This window comes from Octopus bimaculoides, chromosome 23 (genome assembly GCF_046866305.1).
Source record: "Octopus bimaculoides isolate indiv1 chromosome 23, ASM4686630v1, whole genome shotgun sequence".
NCBI lineage: Eukaryota > Metazoa > Mollusca > Cephalopoda > Octopoda > Octopodidae > Octopus > Octopus bimaculoides.
In genome coordinates, this window is record NC_142950.1 from 28,348,116 (window position 1) to 28,368,582 (window position 20,467).

Below are 20,467 nucleotides of genomic sequence, written 5' to 3' on the forward strand. Positions count from 1 at the left end.
CACGAATCAACGGTTCAGTTAACAGTAAAAGTTTTATCGTCTAATTTACTTTTAAAATGATTTCAATCAATAAATAACAGAGAGATAAAGCAGTCAAACTCATCGTTATATCACCAAATGTGGAAAGTGGGTGGAAAAAAGAAAAAACCTCTATATGTATGATAGTATTATTCTAACTTTCTAACGCCCTTCTCAAAAACTGTTTTCTCAATGTAAAACCGTATTTATACTCGCCGAATTCACATCTTCCGATTTTTAGCATGCTATTTAAAGAATGTTATTTTAAATAGCAGGAATTTAGCCCGATGGAGGTCTACAATTCTGAAAATCACATTTACGCACGCTCGCGCAAAGACCACAAACATACTAAGAGTGGGAGAGAGAGAGAGAGAGAAAGAGATACTCACTCTCTCTCTCTCTCTTTCTCTCTCTCTCTCTCTCTCTCTCTCTCACACATATATACATACATACATATATATATGAATGCATGTATATATACATACATACATATAGACACGCACACATATACATATATATATGGAGAGAGAGTAAGAGAGCGAGAGACAGAAAGAGAAACACACACAGAAATACGCAGATACAAATACAGGCGTAGAAATACACACACAAGAGAGAGAGAGGGAGTGAGAGAGAGAGAGAGAGCAAAGTGAGAGAAAGGGAAAGACAAAGAGTGTGTGTGTGTGAGAGGGAAAGAGAGCGAGAGAGGGGGAGAGAGATAAACGTACACGTAAACTTTCTATTCACACGTTTATAATTACTAGTTTCCGGTATTGAGGTAACAGTTAGACGTAGATCGGAAACTGGAAACCAGTCATTGCAATTCGTGAAGTTCTAGCTTTAGATTATACATACATACGTACATACATACATATAGATACATATATTCATACATACATGCACATATACACACATATACATAGATACATACATATATGCACACATACATATGCACACACATACATACAGAAGCATATATACATGCACTCATACATACACGCATATAGACATATACACATTACGTATATATCTGTGTGTATATATATATATATATATATACATATATATACATGCACAAAATCACTGATAAATACACACGCACATATAAATATGCAAGCCTACATCCAACATACATACGTTAATACATACATACGTACATACATACATGCGTATATACGTAAATACAGAGTAATCAGAAGTCCCTTTAGCGTATCTGCATTTTTTTCGTATACACAGTTAATGACGTTAAAAATGTCCACCATCTTTCATTATATATATTCGGCGCATCTTTCCAACTTCACTTATTGAATTCCGTTAAGAAAACTTTGGTTCGAACTCTCACCATTCCTTCGATTTCTTTTCTTTAAAGACCCTCGACTTTGTTTACAATTCTATACACCTGGCCGCGATAATCACCTCAAAAGTTTAAATTTCAGGCAAATCAGGGATTAACAGTTGACCAAAAGCTTGGTCGATCTCTATCCCATCAACGTTTTGGAAGCCATGCAATTAGTAATTGCAGGCGTAGCTTTGTGGTTGAGAAGCTTGTTTCCTAACCTTGTGGTTTCAGGTTCAGTCCCACTGCGCGGTATCTTTAGCAAATGTCTTCTGTTATAGCTCTAGGCCGACCTTGTGGGTGGATTTCGTAGACAGAAACTGAAAGAAGCCTGTCGTATGTATGTATGTGTATATATATATATATATATATATATATATATATATATATATATTAATAAACATCAGTAGGAAAAATTTTAGAAAATGTTTACTACCAGTGGCCTAGCATGTAGAAAAGTAGTCAATAGACTATGTATTATTCATATAAATACAGTCTACATTTAAACACATAAGAGATGGCCATAATAGGACATCTAACACGCTAATTTGGAGATACAAGTCACCAAAAATCATCAGTGAAAATCCGAAAACAGCTTTTGATTCAATCTGGTAAAAGCGACGCCGTTCATTTCCAGTCTTCCATGAGAAACATGTCTAACTGTAGGTAAATATAACCTTCCATGGAAACAGTTGAGGGCAGTCGACAACAGGAAGGACATCCGATCGTAGAGGATCTATCTCAGCAAGTTCCGTCTGACCCATGCAGGTGTGGGAAAGTGGACGTTAAAATAATGATGATGATGGTGAAGACGATGATGATGATGAAGATGATGATGAAGAGGATGTTAATGATGGAACCTCAGCGCGGAGGCAGACCATATTACTGTAGAATACTAACCCCAAGAATATTCTATTATTTTTATGTCTGATACCAAAACGTTTCTCAGAAAGTTCCAGTAAATATTTTTCTTATGTAGAAGTGTCATTTAGAGTGTAATCGTTTTCGTTTTTGTGTCTTTGTGACAAGCTTTCTAAATGATAGACACATTTTCGGAAGTTAAGAACTCAAACACACACACGCACACATAAAGACACACATGTATGTGTGTGTGTGCATGTGTGTGTTTGTGTCTGCGTGTGTGAGCACGAGTGTGTTTATATATATATATATATATATATATATATATATATATATATATGTACGTGTGTATATATATGAATATGTACTTAGCTATCTACGTATCAGTCTGCCTTTCTCTCTTTCTAACACACACACACACACACACACACAATGAAGATTATAACAACCTACGTGCTTTTTCTCTTTCTTCCTTTCTGGTTTTTAACTCTTTCCAATACTCTAAAAGTTTCCTACTTTAAAGAATTCTTAAACTTTGTAACTATTCCTCTTTATTGTAAGTATATGGTTTCCCTTTGAGCAGAAATCGTTCACATCAAAAGGACGTGGCGAATCACTGTTCTCAGTGAAAACTCGTAACCTTGATGAGGACCGAAATCTTTTGATATTATTAAAATAAAAGAATCAATTCTTCCGCCAGAATCTTTCATATTTCTTTTATCTTCTCTCGATATTTTGATGTAAACCACCACGATGTCTTATACATCGACATTCCCTTCTTAGATAATTTTCGACAGATGCTGGTTTCACTCAAACACTAAATGCCTCTGGTGAATTTTTGCATTCGCCATCAACAAATCGTTTCGTTTGTCGTGAGAATTCACTTCTGTTTAGGTTCTTGGAACCAACGCATTCGAATGTTCGTCGTATCTGTATTATAGCATAAATCGTTGCGATTTATTTCTACTCAATTATATTATATCGATTAAGTGAATGCTCCATAGAATAAAAATCTAGTTGTGGGTTCATATCAGAGTAGCGTCGCTGACCGACGCAGTGGGCTTAGCAATGAAGGGGGGGGGGGGGAAAGGTTCCAAAAGAATTTTATGGCTATTTCAATCAACAAAGCCTAGAGCCAATACCTTTCATTTGAACGTCGATTGGTTAAGATAGATCAACGCTAGACTATAAGTTTTAAAATGAAATTATATCAGATTTCTGTTATAGGTTTCCAATAGACTAATTACAGGGTTACTGCATTTCCGATGACGAGAATGATAAGGGAGTATTTGGAAAACTGGGGTGGAAAAATAACAAAAGTATTACTGTTCGAATGTACCGGTTTTCTCCCTGTCGGTTCTTACCTCTCGCGTCGATACGTCTCGCAGAAAGTTATACAATGCATACATTTTATATACATCTTATGAAGGCGCATGCGTTAGTGGTTAGGATGTCGCACTCACGACTGCGAGATTACAGTTTCAATGGAAGAGCCCATGTCACATACATATATATCTTGATATATAAAACAGAGTTTGTGTGTATGTGTGTGTGGGGGTGATGTATGTTCCTTATGGATTCAAAAATTGAGTTGCTGATTTTGACGTATGAGGTATCAAAAGATTCAGTAATCTTTCGACTGCCAAATAAAGTATGTCTTTTGCACATGAACTCTTTTTTACTACAAAAATAACCCCCGAAACGAGGTCGGGTCGCACAATTTTGAGATCTTTAGCTAAGAGAGGCAACTGCTTGAAGAATATGTCTTACATAGAACATAATGAAAAAATGTTTAAAATACATGGTTTTACAAGGGAATGAAACTTCGAAGATATATCGTCAATTTTACTACTATTATTTAGTAGATACTCTTTTAATGTGAAGTTTGTTTGAATGTGCTTTTTTATTTTAGCTCAGAGTTGCCTCTGATGTAGCAGACTTATTGTATAGTCTTTTTTTTTCTTCTTAAAATACTGTAAATCTGTCTTTCTTTTGATGAAAAGGTATGTTTTAAGAGAGATTTGGCTGCAATTTGTAGTAGCTCAAGTTACCACAAACACATCTGTATGTGTGTGTGTTTTGTTGTGGTGAAAAAAAAACTTTTTCTCAGAATATTTTGTACAATAATTTTAAAGAAATCTGGACATATTTCTTACTGCTAACCATTCAAATTTAAATTATAATTGTTAATTGATGTACATATAGCGTTATCGTATAGAATGGAAGTTTTAAATTCATAATCTTGTGGCTAGTAATCCATTACCTTAAATTTGAAGCCATTAAGTCTTTAAACATTATTTTACTGAGTTTAGTCTTTCGACTTTCGCTATGATGGGGTAACACCTTCAAAACTTCATTTGATCATACTGACCTCAGTACGTATTTGAATCTGGCATTCATTTTAAAGATCTCTGCTTGATGGACTGCAAACTTTGAGTCATAGTGGGACACAATACTCGATTTAACAACAAATGCAAACACACACACATCAGGGGCAAGAATAACTGTGTGGTTGAGATGTTTGCTTCCCAACCACATGGTTCTACGTTCAATTCCTCTGCATGGTACCTCGGGCAAGTGTTTTCTACGATAGCCCTAGGCCAACCACAGTCTTGTGACTGAATTTGGTAGACGGAAACTGCAGCGTTACTCATCCCAAAAAGACCGCAATCGTGTTTATAAAGAAGAGTTGTTTGCTTCATACTTCTCGTGTGTTTGTGTATAATTTCATGCATTTTTTACCATTTATTTCTATCCTTAATTTATACTGCATACAAAAGTACAGACATACTATATACGGTACATTATTAAACACGCATTACACATCTACACATACATATACATACCTGGCGATTTAATTTTTTTATTAACCACACAGGGTCGAAACACAGAGGGAACAACACAAGGACAGAAAAAGAACATAAAAGTGGAGGAAAAATAAAATCGAACGAAAAGAATGGTAATGATAAATCAAAAGGTGGAATGACGTCTGCTCGACCCCCCACACTCCAGTTAACGTCATTGAACGTTTTTAGAAAAAAAAAAAAATTGTCACGTGTCATTTTATTTTTGTTTCTTTCTCCTTGTGTGCTGCTTGTTTTATATACTTTGTGGACGACTGACATGCGTGAAGTGTGAGTTGGCCAGTGTCAATACAAAATTCCATTACCGGAGGATAATTATCGCAGAAGTTGTAAGGTAAGACATAAAATTCTTTGTCTCTCTGTAATAATTATTGTGGTATTTACCGTTAAATTAGCAGTTCCATACGTGTTTTATTTCGTTCATTTGCTTATATTTCATAAATTTACACAGCATACAAAAATACCGATATAATATATATTTACAATTGCTTACAAAAATAGATATTAATGTATATTTTTTCTATGTTCATAATTTTTTGTTTACAATATTGAAAAAATATGCCACCAAAGAAAAGGCGTAATCCCTCCAGAAACACGTATAAAACGAGGACGATTACAGAAAACAAAGGCGAGTGTCTCGACAGAGAAAGGAGACGAGACTTTCTCAAGGTCAGCAGATGCATGCTGCAGCACGTCAGTCCCAAGAGAGAAGGGAGATGAGATTTTCCCAATGTCAGTTAAGGCATGCTGTAATACTTAATGCTGAATCATTAGAACACGCCAGATTAGACAGAGGTCCAATACAATAGCTCACATAAATAGATCACATGCAAATTCGCTCTTTGCAACACCAGGAGCTGCTTTCGGATATTATCCATCCTATTCCTATAAAAATGATAATTCTGTACAAAATGGTGTGCTACACTCAAATTGTCGTTTTAGCAAAGCTTTCAAATTTCCAAATGGAACTAATGGCATGTGCTGCTCGGGCGGTAAGGTAAGATTGCAAGCACTACCAGCTCCTTACCGTCTCCTATTGCAACTCATTTCTAGAATGTACCCATTTACCTAGAATATCTCCATTACACCTCCATTCATTTGACTGTCAACCATACGATGGGTCGTGTTAAACGTAGTGCTGACCGCCTCAAAGGAGAGTATTTGACTGAGCTTTTCGGAGGGTTAAAAAATTACATACCTTCACCCCAATTTTCCATGATAGGTTAGCACTTGGAATCCTCCAATCCTCCGATGTATTACATGTCGATTAGTCGAATTAGGCCATCATTTTCTCCACAAATGTTTTGTCGTCAATGCCGCACTTTCCCGATTCACCTGTTTCAACATAACTGTAATATATATATATATATATATAAATAAACTACACCATTTTAATCCCGAGCGACGCCGGATGTCTCTGTTAGTATATGTATATATATATATATACAAATAAAAGGGTAAAGGATTATTAATTTATTTAATAAATTAATAATTAATAATTTTTTACCAAGCCCTTCGGTATGTAAACACTATTATCGGTGAAGAACTTATTTAAAAGTTCTTATACATTTATAAACATAATCAAGGGATCAGCAACAGTTACTTCACCACATACCAAAGTTCAGAAATAGCAGCTAAAGTGCTGAAACTTTAGCTGCTATTTCTGAACTTCGGTATGTGGTGAAACAACTGTTGCTGATCCCTTAATTATGTGTGTATATATATATATATATATATATATATACATATATATATATATTATTATCTTCGAAACGTCGAGTTAGAATAGAGGCAGCTGATGAATAATTCCAAGTGGCTTTCTGTTTTCCTATGAGTTCGTTCCGTTGTCTGTAGTTCATTGTTCTAACGTCCTGTACCCTGATATGCATCTATATACACTTGTAGATGAAAGTATATACATATGTGTGTATACATGCATATATATTCTTTGTATTATATATATATATATATATATATTGTTCTTCCTTATCTTCGTTTTCTTGTTGTTGTTCTTCACCATCATTACCATCTTCTTCATTATCTTCTTTTTGTTGTTGCTGTTTTCGGTAGTAGTAGTACTAGCAGTCGTAGTAGTGGTCATGCTAAGCGGAGTAGTATTGTGAAGTTATGGAAGGCAAGCGTATGATATTGATGAGGACGACGATAATGGTGGTGATGGCCATGGTGGTGTTTCTGACGGTGGTGCCTCTGGTTATAGCAATAGTGAATGCGAGGAAGCGGAGGAGGAGTAGTTGATAAAAGATCAGTTCCATCAGTCCAGAGTAGGATTCCTGTTATATGTGTGTGTGTGTGTGTATGTATGTTTGTGAGAGAGTGGCAGAGAGAGAGAGAGAGGGAGAGAGAGAGTCTGTGTTTGTGCGCGTGTGAGTGCATGCGTATGTTTGTGTGTGCGTATTTGCATCCACATATATGATGTAAGTGCTTATGTACGTTATATATATACATAAATATGTATATATATATACTTACATATATGCATGTATATATATATGCATACACATATATTCATATATATATATATATATGTATATATATATATATATATATATTGACAGATAGATATACACATTCATATGCAAATATACATGCGTACATACATATATTGCATAACTCTATACATGCATACAAACATATATATATGCATACATATATACATGCATAAACACACACACACAAATATATGCATACACACGCATGCATGCATGCATACATACATACATACATACATAGCTAATTCATTGATTGCTTGCAGAAGTTCGCTGACATGTCGTCAACTTAATTAAATCTATACCGTTGAGATTGTATCTAAGAGATCGGTTTTGTCAAGTAGCAAACTTGAATTTGAAAGTAAAGTGTAGCAGAAATGCCACTTAGTCACAGCTCCATGCAACACTTGAGTTTTACATTGCTTCTGATATATTAGTTCGCAGAAATTTCGCGAAGTTTCTTACTAAATGCCAATAAAGTTGCTCTGTTTTTCTGTTGTAAAGTATTCTTCTGCGTGTTATTAATGTTGTTTAGTGCCAGGTCAGCTGTCCTATTTAAGTTTATTTAGAGTCAAAAGGGGTCTCAATCGCAGCTATTTTGTTTTTCATTCGGATATAGGCGCAGGTGTGCTTCCCTACCATGTAGGCTTGGTTTCGGTTCCACTCTGTGTGATACCTTGGACAAGTATCTTCTACTATGGGCCCGCGCTGGTCGAATCCTTGTGAATGGATTTGGTAAGCAGAAGCTGAAAGAAACCCGTCGTATATATATATATACATACATACATAATAAGGGAAGAAAATTTAGAAAAAATTTCATACCGGTGGCTAGCATGCGAAATAACGTCAATAGACAACATATTTTCATATATAATAGAGTACAAACAATTAAGTATTTAGACACGAAAGAGGTGATCTTTGACAGGACACCTTACATGCTAGAAAGGGCAGTCAAAACCCAAACCACGAATAAAAGCAATTTCAAAGGGAAAGAAAATATTAAAAAAATATTTCTAGTTAACCCCAAACTCGAGTTTCTGTATTAATGAGCATATAAATTAATTTGTCATCTGTACTTCATCAGTGAGGTCACTAAAGTTAATAGATATTTATGCAGCTAATGTGCGTGTGCGTGTATGTGTGTGTGTGTTTGTGTGTCTGTTAGTCCCCACCATCGCTTCACAACCGATGTTGATGTGTTTACGTCCTTGTAACTTAGCGGTTCGGCGAAATCACCTACAGAATAATTAATACGCTAGCAAAGAATAAGTCCTCGGGTCGCTTTCGTCGATTAAAACCCTTTAAGGCGGCGCTCCATCATAGCCGCAGTCAAACGACTGAAAATATAAAAGAATATATATATTGGTTCATCTCATAAAAAATGCGATTTTTTAATACTTATTCCATTTTTCAAAATTAAGATAAAGTTCTTTTCTAATCTAAAATATACTCTCCTTCATTTTCTACAATACTCTTCCCTTTATCTGGTAGACTTGCAAGGCCACTCTTCCAAAATTCACTTGTCCGTGACAAAAAATATTGTTCCTGTACTGTTCTGACCTCATCTACAGAATTCATATTTTTTCCGTCCAAATGATTTTGAAGATTGCAGAATAAATGATAATCAGATGGGGCAATGCCCGGCGGATAAGGTGGGTGGGGCATTGTCTCCCATTTAAACTGTTCCAGCCTTTGGAATGTCATCCACGCTGTATGTGGCCGAACATTATCCTGATGGAAGAACACCTTTCGACTGAAACTCTCATTGCTTCGTTCTTCCTGTTGGTGGTGTTGTTTTTATTTCTTAGTCTGTGAGGGAAAAGTATATTACACTTGTTTTTCAGGGACTATTTGGTATTATACAATATCAGTGAAGGCGCAAGGCTTAGTGGTTAGATATTTGGCTCACGACCATAAGGTCGTGAGTTCAATTCCCGACGGCCCGTTGTGTCCTTAAGCAACATGATTTATTTCACGTTGCTGCAGTCCAATCAGCTGGCAAAAATGAGTTGTACCTGTAATTCAAAGGAGCCAGCCTCCTCACATTCCGTGTCACGTTGAATCTCTCAGAACTACGTTAAGGATGTCTGGAGTGTCCATCCACTTGCACGTTAATTTCACGAGCTGGCTGTTCTGTTGATTGGGTCAACTGTAACACTCTTCGTCGTAAATGGTGGAGTCCCATTTAGTTAGTGAAGGTAGGTAGTAGTGAGAGGAAGGGTTAAGGAAGAAGTTACTCTCAAACAGAAGACCTGTTCCAAATACATTGCAAGAGTGTGAACTCCGCTAAAGGAACCTAAGAACAGGCCAGGTGTTGGTGCTAAACCAGGTGAGAGACTGAATCTACCTGGCAAGAACTCAGAACGAAAGAGCCGGAACAAACGCCACAAGGAATCTCATCCGACGCTCTAACATTTCTGCCTCGGACTGTTTGCTACTCTATATATTATCGAGAATAAAAAAGACGAATGGTAAAGTTGAAAGTGGAGTAGTTGCTGATAGTGCTAGGTTGGCCAAATCTAGTCGGATGCCAGATTAAAAAGAAAAAAAAAACTATTGGTAAAGATACAGAAAAAAACAAAAAACAAAAAAAAGCAGAACAAAAAATCCAAAAACAATAGGGTAGAATCGGAGAAAAGTTATATTGTTCCACATTCGTCCAAAACAAAACAAAAAATAAATAAATAAATGCAAAAAGAAAACAAGATTTAATAAAATTGGTAAAATAACGTTTGTATGCCGTGAGAAAGAAACACTAAAAGCGAACGTCTTTGGTTCTTCACTTGTACTTTCGGTTTTATGTGAAGTGAATAACATTATAAGAATTAACATTCACATGTGAAATTAGTTGACAGCAGCTTTCACTTGCAAAGTTTCTTTCCTATTCTGGTGTTCAACGATAAAATAGAGAATAATGTCTCTTCTTACTCTAAGAAGCTCGACTACAATTAACAGGAGGCAGGGAAGTTATGTTCAGACAACTGTAATTTTGCAGGAAATGATTAGTTAAAACCTTTTGGGGGTTAAAGTAGTGACGAAGCTAGGTGTAATGTGGATGGCGAGTGGATGATTCAAAGACGCATTGTGTGAAAGATGGTAGATGTGGTGTTATGCTGTATGCAGAACAGCTAAAACAACAATCCAGTAGTGCGTACGTCTACCACACACATTTCAACACATCACACACGCATATACACACTCACACACACACACACACACACACACACACACACATATATATATATATATATATATATATATATATATATATATATATACATACACGGATAAATTAACACATCACATAGGCACAACAAACGCAGACACATATACATCTCTCTCTCTCTCACTCCTGTATATATATATATATGACTGTATGCGTATATCATATAAACAAACGCATGTATATGTGTGAATCTGTAATCGAAGCATTTACTCACCGAGAGTGCTCAACAATAAATTAAAAGTTATTGGAGCTATGAGCAGTGTCTGTCTGAAGTAAATGACCTGCAAAGATATATGTCGAATATACTCATATAAAATAGCATGCGTGTGTATATTATACTATATCATACACACACACACACACACACACACACACACACACACACACACACACACACACACACACACACACACACACACACACACACACACACACACACATATTTATAAATCCTAAATCAATTGAAGGCGCGTGGCTCAGTGTTGAGGGCATTAAGCTCACGATCCTATGATCGTGTGTTTGATTCCCGGCGGTGCGTTGTGTCCTTGAGCAAGGAACATTGCTCCGGTCTACTCATCTCGCAAAAATTAGTAATACCTGTATTTCAAAGGGCCAGCCTCGTCACGCACAATGTGATGCTGAATCTCCCTGAGAACTACGTTACGTGGTGCGCATGTCTGTAGAGTGCTCAACCACTTGCACATTAATATCACGAGTAGGTTGTTCCGTTGATCGGTTCAACTAGAACACTCCTCGTCGTAACTGGCAGTGCCAGTCTTTCTATATCAAGATAATGTTTCCCCCCTCATTATTGAGTACGTAATCCCATATTTTTGGAATATAGTTGATCTCTCGGTCGTAAAATGCTTCAGGTTTCAAAACACAGTGACCCTCAATATCATCTTTAACCCCATCTTAATTCACAAACTGTTTCCCTTTTAAATAATGTTGCATTAATCTGAAAAGATGAGTTAGATGAAGCAAGGTCAGACGATTACGAAGAATAAGGCATAACTTCTATATTTAACGTTCTTATCTTTTCCCGAGTAACCAGGACAATATGTGGTCTTGTTTTATCATGTAAGAATAACGCTTTTTATACTAACCAATAATGGGCGCTTTTTCTAAAATTTTTGTGTTGTGCTCTCCAGTTGACGACAATACTTCGCATTATCTGTTTCGTTTTGGTTTAACACTTTATGATAGACTGTACCTTTATATACCACCAAAGAGAGCATAACTGTTTTTCAGCTGTAATCTTAACTGAGGGTTGGATTTTCATTTTTCGTGGGGTGCCTTCTCTCTTTCTCTCTCCCTCTATGTATATATATATATATATATATATACACACACACACGAGTGAACAGACAAACGAAGGAAGGACACGCAACACATTTATTGGGAGTTACATGTATGGAACAAAACAATTGATTCAAATTCGTTCGTACTCCGAAAGGCGTGTGGAATTGCTATGATTCTTTGGAGGATAACTGATGAGGGTTTATGGACATTCTATGTGTATTTTCCGTTTGTACCGTGTGTTTGTACTTCTATATATTATATACATACTTTTGAACATATGTATATATACATACACATTGATGTTGCCCATGTTGCAGGTGGTGGCCACATTGGACACTTACTTGTAGGATAGGAAATAAAAGTTGATCGTGAGTAAATGCTTGTGACTTAGCTGGTGTTTTCTGTTGCTTTTCCTTATTAAAATATTGTATAATGAAATCGGTTCATTTATATATACATATACACACATATATATATGTAACATATGGTATAATTATAAACAGGGCAAATTTTAGTTATTTCTCCGTAGACTGAAAAAAATTATTGGCTCATCAGAGGCGTCTACATCATTCGGACAGTCTCCAGAGAAACAAGCAGCCAAACTGTTTATATACTCAACAAATGCAGCAGTTATTCTATAAAGGGGCCCTTAATTTGCATAACATAGGTGTTTATCACTCTATAAATACCAGCGGCCTGTCAACGGGGATCTTAGTCCACACAGTATCAAGGTATGGCCATAATATAAATGTTATATATGGTAGGGCAAATTTTAGCCATTTCTCCACAGACTGAAAAAATGAACAACCTTAATTGATTTTCGAACCTTCTTGGGTCCTCATCAGTGGCGTCTACATCATTCTGACTGTCTCCAGAGAAACAAACAGCCAAATGTTTATATACTCAACAAACGCAGCATATATAGATATTTACATATATAGATATTTAAATTCATACATACATACATACATACATACATACATACATACATACATATATATATATATATATATATATATATATATACATACACATTTACACATGATATAAATATATAGATATATGCATGTATATATACACATATATGTATATACACATGCATATATATATATGTATATACACATGCATATATATATATGTATATACACATGCATATATATATATGCATATACACATGCATATATATATATATATATATATATATATATATATATATATATATATATACATGTATATATATATATATATATACATGTATATATATATATATACACATGTATATATATATATATATATATACATACATCTAGACATGATATAAATATATATATATGTTTATACACGCACATTCATATATAGATGTATATACACACATGTATATATATACATATATATATTTGTATGCATATACGGACATCATACACACACATATACACACGTTAGTTGAATGAAGAAAGCCAATAAAGTACAATTGCTACGGTTTGTTCAGCTTATCTTTTCCGGAGTTGAACAAAAAGCATTCAACACAACCAGATGAGAATCGACAGGAGGAAGAAAGGAGTGGAACCAAATAAATAAATAAACCGAGAAATATATGTATATATCAATTAATTAATTAATACTTATATTATATCAGAATAATTTACCACTTGAAAAATTTTCACTCTACATTAGAAAACAAAATTGTGAGTTACCAGTAGCATATTTGGAAAAAGGCCTGTTACAATTTTTGTTCTTAGCAACGAAGATGATATAGCTATGTGAAGGTTTTATCGACAGAGTAAAATCTAACAAATTCAGGCAAAGAATAAGACATTTTATTATCGAAATAAACTATTTTTTTTTATGCGAAGTGCCTGAAATTAACTGTAGCACAAACCCTCATTGTCTTCTTTTATTGTTTTACTTGTTTCAGTCATTTGACTGCGGCCATACTGGTGCACCACCTTGATGGGATTGTTAGTCGAACAATTGACCCCAGGACTTACTTTTTAAGCCTAGCACTTATTCTATTGGGCTCTTTTACCGAACTACTAAGTTACGGGATCGTAAATACACCAGCACCGGTTGTCAAGCGGTGATGGGGTGATAAACAAGAACACAAAGACACACACTGACATTTATATATATATATACGACGTGCTTTTTTCAGTTTTTGTGCATTAAATCCATTCACAAGGCTTTGGTCGGCCCGAGACTATAGTAGGAAACACTTACCGAAGGTGCCACGCAGTGGGACTGAACCCGGAACCATGTGGTTTGGTGTTCATTATTTCTCTCTATATAAATATAGACAGAGATGAAATCCATCTCACAGCGGAGTTATTTATTGCTCTTTCTCTATGTGGCATCCCTATTGTTTTCATTATGTGTTTAATAATAATAATAATAACAATAGGTATATAAATATATATATATGTATATGTGTGTGTGTGTACGGATGTGTGCATGGATGTATATATTCATTGTAATTCGATAATAGATAATTTCACAAAAGGATTTGTATAACTCATTTCTTTTTCTTTTCCCATTTCTTTTTCGTGTTTCCCCTCTCTCGTAAGTTCAATATTAATCATTGGATATTTTGAATCATGTTTATTTTCTGTTTCAACAATTTCTATTTATTTACATTATTTCTTGTGAATATTGAAGCCTCTCTCTCTCTCTCTCTCTCCCCGCCTCTTCTTTCTTTCTTTATTCTATAATGAATTATTTCTTCACTTATTTTATTTCTTAATAGACAAACGTTAGAAAATGATAATGGGCGTTGTTGTTTCCACACAGAAATACAGTATAACGTTCTCTCAAGCACGTAAACACACACACACACACACACACACACACACACACACGCTGCTATAAATGAATCAAATATATACAGAAACATACATACGTGTGTACATATTTCTATGTGTGCATATATATATATATATATATATGTGTGTGTGTGTACATATACATATATATGTCTTTTATATATATTACCTATCTATATTACTATCTATCTATATATTATACATATAAATATACATACATCTATATATCATATATGTAATATATATATATATAATGGATATTTCATATAATACACACACACATACGCACACGCGCACACACACCCACACATATATATATATATATATATATATACATACAAATATATATACATATATAATATATATACATATATGTATATTTGTATATACTTATAATTGTATATATTAGTGTATATATAAGGATTGATAGATCTCTGTAAGAAGATGTTATGGGATGTAAAATTATCAATTATTCTTCAACAATAACTATTGATTATTTTTCTTTACTTACGCCTCATAAAATCACGCGAGAAAGGATAAAACGATGGAATTGTATATAGTCACATTCGTGTCTTTAACAATGTCATTTATTGTGTATAAGTGAAGTGAAACAAATTCATCTAGGACTTAAAGTCAGCCTAATTATTACTGTATAGAATTCATCGTTGTTGTTATAATAGTTGTATGTTTTGTCTGTAAAGACGAGTTTACTTTGCCACCGAGTTATTTGCAGTCAGGAACCCTTTATCACAGTTTACTGCTGTTATTTATATATTAAATGTATAAAAGAAATGGAGGAAAAGTTGTAACACCGCCTGTGCGATGTGAACGTTGAATCTGCTGTATATCGTACAGCTATGTTACTTTTGCCACGAGATCTCGAAAGGATAAGAATCAAAGTAGACCTGAGCAGAATTTGGACACATGATTAACACGGAAAGTACTAAATTCCGTATGATCAAAATTAGGCCACGTATTCACTGGATCTGTGTATTCTATTTTCAGTCTGTTTGTAGGTTGATAGTAGACGCTGACGAAGGGTAAATACCCAGAAACTCGAGTCCGTGCGTATCATGTCAGATCAACGATAGGAAGGATGACTTCCCTTTGCAAATACCTACAGGGCACAGATGTGTGTCGATAGCCAGCTGGAGGAGATGTTCTCCTGGAGCTAAGAGCAACAGTAACATTCACCCTTAGGGTTTAGCCGCATTTAAGTGGCAAATATACTTCACGTTGTCGTGCAGTTACTGTTTATACCTCGTTCAGAGATTTAACATTGCTAAATATAGTTGGTTGTCATAATAAAATTCAGAGTTTTGGATACCGGTGCTGAAGCCTGCTCCCGCATCTCCTCAGTTATAGTCTTAATAACTGATTAGATGCCGGAGCAGACTTCAGCCCCTGTATCCGAAACTCTGAGTTTTATTATGACAACCAACTAATTGTCACATATATTTATAGATAAATTCCTCTATTTTACATAATATCGAGATCTCATTCATTCTTTTATTGTTATATTATTATTGTTAATGTATATATATATATATGTATATATATATAGAGAGAGAGAGGTAGATATAGAATATATATAAATATGTATATACATATGTATATATAGATGCATGCTTCCATATATAATACAAACTCGCATACATGCATGCATATATATATAATACATGAATGCGTAGATAAATAGATGCATACATATATATGTACCTACACATATATGTGCATAAATATATATACATATTCATGCATACATACATTCATGCGTACATACACTCATACATAAATGCATGCATAAATACTTACATTCATACATTAATGCATACTTAAATACATACATAAGTAAATACATAAATACATTACATCCATACACACTCATGCACACATATATCCATACACACACATATACATACATATGTATGTACGTACATACATACATAGGCACACCTCTTCAGTTTTCCACCAAATCAGTAATCTTAAGAACTCATGCAGACACAATGTCTCGGTGAAGTTTTTTAAAACTGAAATCCAGATAAAGATTGAACTCAGGTTTTGTTGAGGTTACAATACATTCGTGTGATTACTGATGTGATTCTAGCTTGATATATTACAGCTTTCCGTGTAGATCTCATTAGATGTTTCATATTATACAAAAACTCTAGACAATGCGACTTCACTTTAAACGTGTTACTAACCATGATTGTCGAGTATTTAACCGAAGCTTCACAGACAACTCACTGAGAATATGTGGGTGTATATGTGTGGATATATGTGTTCGTCTGTGTGTGTATGTATTTATGTATGTGTATGTGCGTGCGTGCGCTAAGTCTAACATTGGCGTCTGGCATTGTCCTTAAATGCTTAACTTAGATCTGTCTCTAACAAAAAGTCACAAGCCTAACTATAAACATAGTACCGTGTTCTCATACGTCATACAGTTGTCTTTACTCACTGATAAAATTAAATACAAGCGATAAAAGAAATAATTTTCACTGGAAGAAAGAGAGAGAAAAATCTCGGAATCTTCTGTACATTTCCATTAAAAAAAAATTGGACACGATCCGTTGTTTAGTCAGTTTTCGCAAAAGGCCGAAACAATTTTAATTAAAGCCATCACATATATCTGTCTCTCCGAAGCAAAAATTCTCCTGTAACGATTTTTTCCCCTATCACTGAACAAAATTTCCCGGAAATGGGACGGAGGTGAGACGGAAGAATGGAAAGCTCGTAAACTTTAGCTACTTGTTTTTGTGAACTAAACTGCCAATAAAAAACTTTTCGTTACTACACACCTTGTCAGTCCGGAATAATTTGCGAGTTAAAGTATGTCTGGGCAATAAGAGTATTGCTATAGAACGAACCTATTTATAAAAAAAAATATTCTACCTTTGTGTCAAAATAAACCAATAATATGTTAGATATATTTCAGCGAATGTCGACAGTAACCAGGGATTTGTAACCCAACGTACATTAGATATTACTATAGATAGTGGCAGTATTAACCGGATAAATCACAACCTAACGAACATGAAATGTATTATAGTCGGTTTGAACATTACTGAGAAAACTACAGCAAAACTTGCATTAAATATATCAAACGCCAACGAATATATTTCATCCATTGGCAGTAAAGACAGCATCACAAAAGCTGACCTTTCTCTTAAGGTTAAAGAAATGTTTCAGTCACCAACAGCTACAAGGTTCAAATGAGTTCTACTGTTAAGTGCTGCTTTCATATCAACGATACTACTACTGCTGTTACACACAAGGACACCCAAGACCTCACCTAAAGAAAGCACAGCACATTGAATGGAATGAAGATACCCATCAGCACACTCCAGCCTATGGCTCGCAGGTGTACTATATTCTCTCCCTTTCTCTCTCACTTAATCTGTCTGTCTGTCTGTGATGAATAAACTGTCGTCTCAATTACGCAAAAATGAAAATAACACTGACATCTCATTTTAACAGATATACTTAGCAAAATTAGTTAAAATATCTTGAAATACTAAAGAGTAAATTTATTCAATAAAATCGCCTTTGGCCGCCAGACAACTTGGAATCTCCTGCAATTCTTCCGGACGGTTTCCTAGTTCAAATTGGTGAATGCTGCCATAATCCTTACCTTCAGTTCATCTTTGGTGTTATAAGGAGTTTTTGTTGATCACTCGTTCAACTTCTAGGTGGCCAAGATGTTAGGAGTGATGCGGTCGCAGAAATTGTCCGACAGCCATGACTGGGTTCTCCTGCTTGTGTGGCATGTTGCAGATTCCTGCAGCAGCCACCCTCTTCACCCAGGGTAGCACTACCTCGTCCACTGCCTGGAATCGAACTCGCAATTTTGGGGTTAGTAGCCCGCTCTCTTAACAACCACGCCACATGCCCGTGTGTTTACAGCCAAAAAGATGAGGAAAAATTTTCCGTCAAATGTAAATAATGTAAATAATGTAATACAGAGTTGTAAAGAAATTTACATGCATACATTGACGTGCGTGCACACAGACACCCCCACACACATGCATGACGGCTTCCGTACACTTTGCTTTGCGTCCCCTGAGTTCTACTAATAAGTTATGTTAGTAGTCACCTTACCAAAGTGGCGCGCCGTAGCTTCGAATGTGAGTTTACGTGATTGCAAAGCGAACTTACGAACCCGAGCTCCACATCGAAGACATTGTCTGCGTTAAATATGAATACTTCGTTGCATTCTCTTGACCTCCTGAGTTACAATCTCATTGTCGTGTAACTTTCTGAAGCACCTCCCACCTCTCCGCATTCAGTGTCAACCAAAAATTTACCAGACGAAGGAACTCTTCGCCTCTCTCACAAAAGTTCCATCACGTGTCATCATGTGTCAACTTTAGAAACAGTTATTATGTACAGTGGACATTTAATACCCTGTTCACGCATCTTTTGGAATAATTTCATCCCATGAAACAAACATGAGAACATGAAACTCGATTGTCATGTCTGACAGGAACAGTGAAGGAGTGTAACGGAGTAGGACAGCCAAACGGAGATGATATGCAGTGCTTTAAATATGACCGACACATCATCAAGCGCTGGTGTGTTGCTGAGAGTCTTCTGGTGTTCGTATCGAGGGATTACGCATCTGTACAGCATTTCTGACAGGGGCTAAGTCTCTCTGTAGTTCACTCTTTTAAACACACAGACACACACACACACACACACACACACATCTGCACACATATATTATACCCACATACACATACACACTCATACATACACGTCGTTTTTCTTTCTTTCGTTCACTGACTTTTTTCAACACCTCCCTGTCTCTCATTCTCTCTCTCTCGTCCCCCCCTCTCTCTCTCTCTCGTTCCCCCCCCCCCCCTCTCTCTCTCGTTCCCCCCTCTCTCTCTCTCTCGTTCCCCCCTCTCTCTCTCTCTCGTTCCCCCCTCTCTCTCTCTCTCGTTCCCCCCCTCTCTCTCTCGTTCCCCCCTCTCTCTCTCTCTCGTTCCCCCCTCTCTCTCTGTTCTACATGTGAAATTATCAGTTTCCTGTACGACATCCGAAATGTTCCTGATTGAAGGTATTACAATAGAAACCGGAAGGACCAAGTAATACATAAATAGATAAATAATTTATAAAATCTGTAAAAACGAATACATGAAAATGATAAATCAATGCATTACATAAAAAATAAATAAAAACAAATAAACATATGAATAAATAAATTAATTAAACAAAATAAAATGAAATGTGGAATAAGAATATTAAAAAATCAAAAAACAATAATCAATAAATGAAAAATAAGCAAAATAAAAAAAATTGAATAAAATAAAACAAGAATGCAAAAACATTAAAAATAATAATAATAAACATAAAAAATAAAGTGAAAAGGAATTACCAAACAAAATAAAATAGAAGACAAAAATACAAAACATTACTAATAAATAAATAATAAATAATGATTACTAAAAATGAAATAAACAAAGAAATATTAACCATTGTTAAAATAGAATATTCCTTGTGCAAGACAAATATTCTGCATCGAATTGTTTTGTGGT

General features: G+C 35.2%; 1 protein-coding gene across 2 annotated transcripts in view; it reads left to right on the plus strand.

The window, feature by feature from the left end:
• The window catches only part of LOC106873040 (uncharacterized), a 526,342-nt gene that overhangs the window by 21,971 nt on the left and 483,904 nt on the right, over nucleotides 1–20,467 (plus strand). For both annotated transcript variants that reach the window (XR_016238090.1, XM_089340317.1), the window contains exon 2: nucleotides 5,091–5,410. The gene's annotated coding sequence lies outside the window, so the exon portion shown is untranslated. The remainder of the gene's footprint in view (nucleotides 1–5,090; nucleotides 5,411–20,467) is intronic.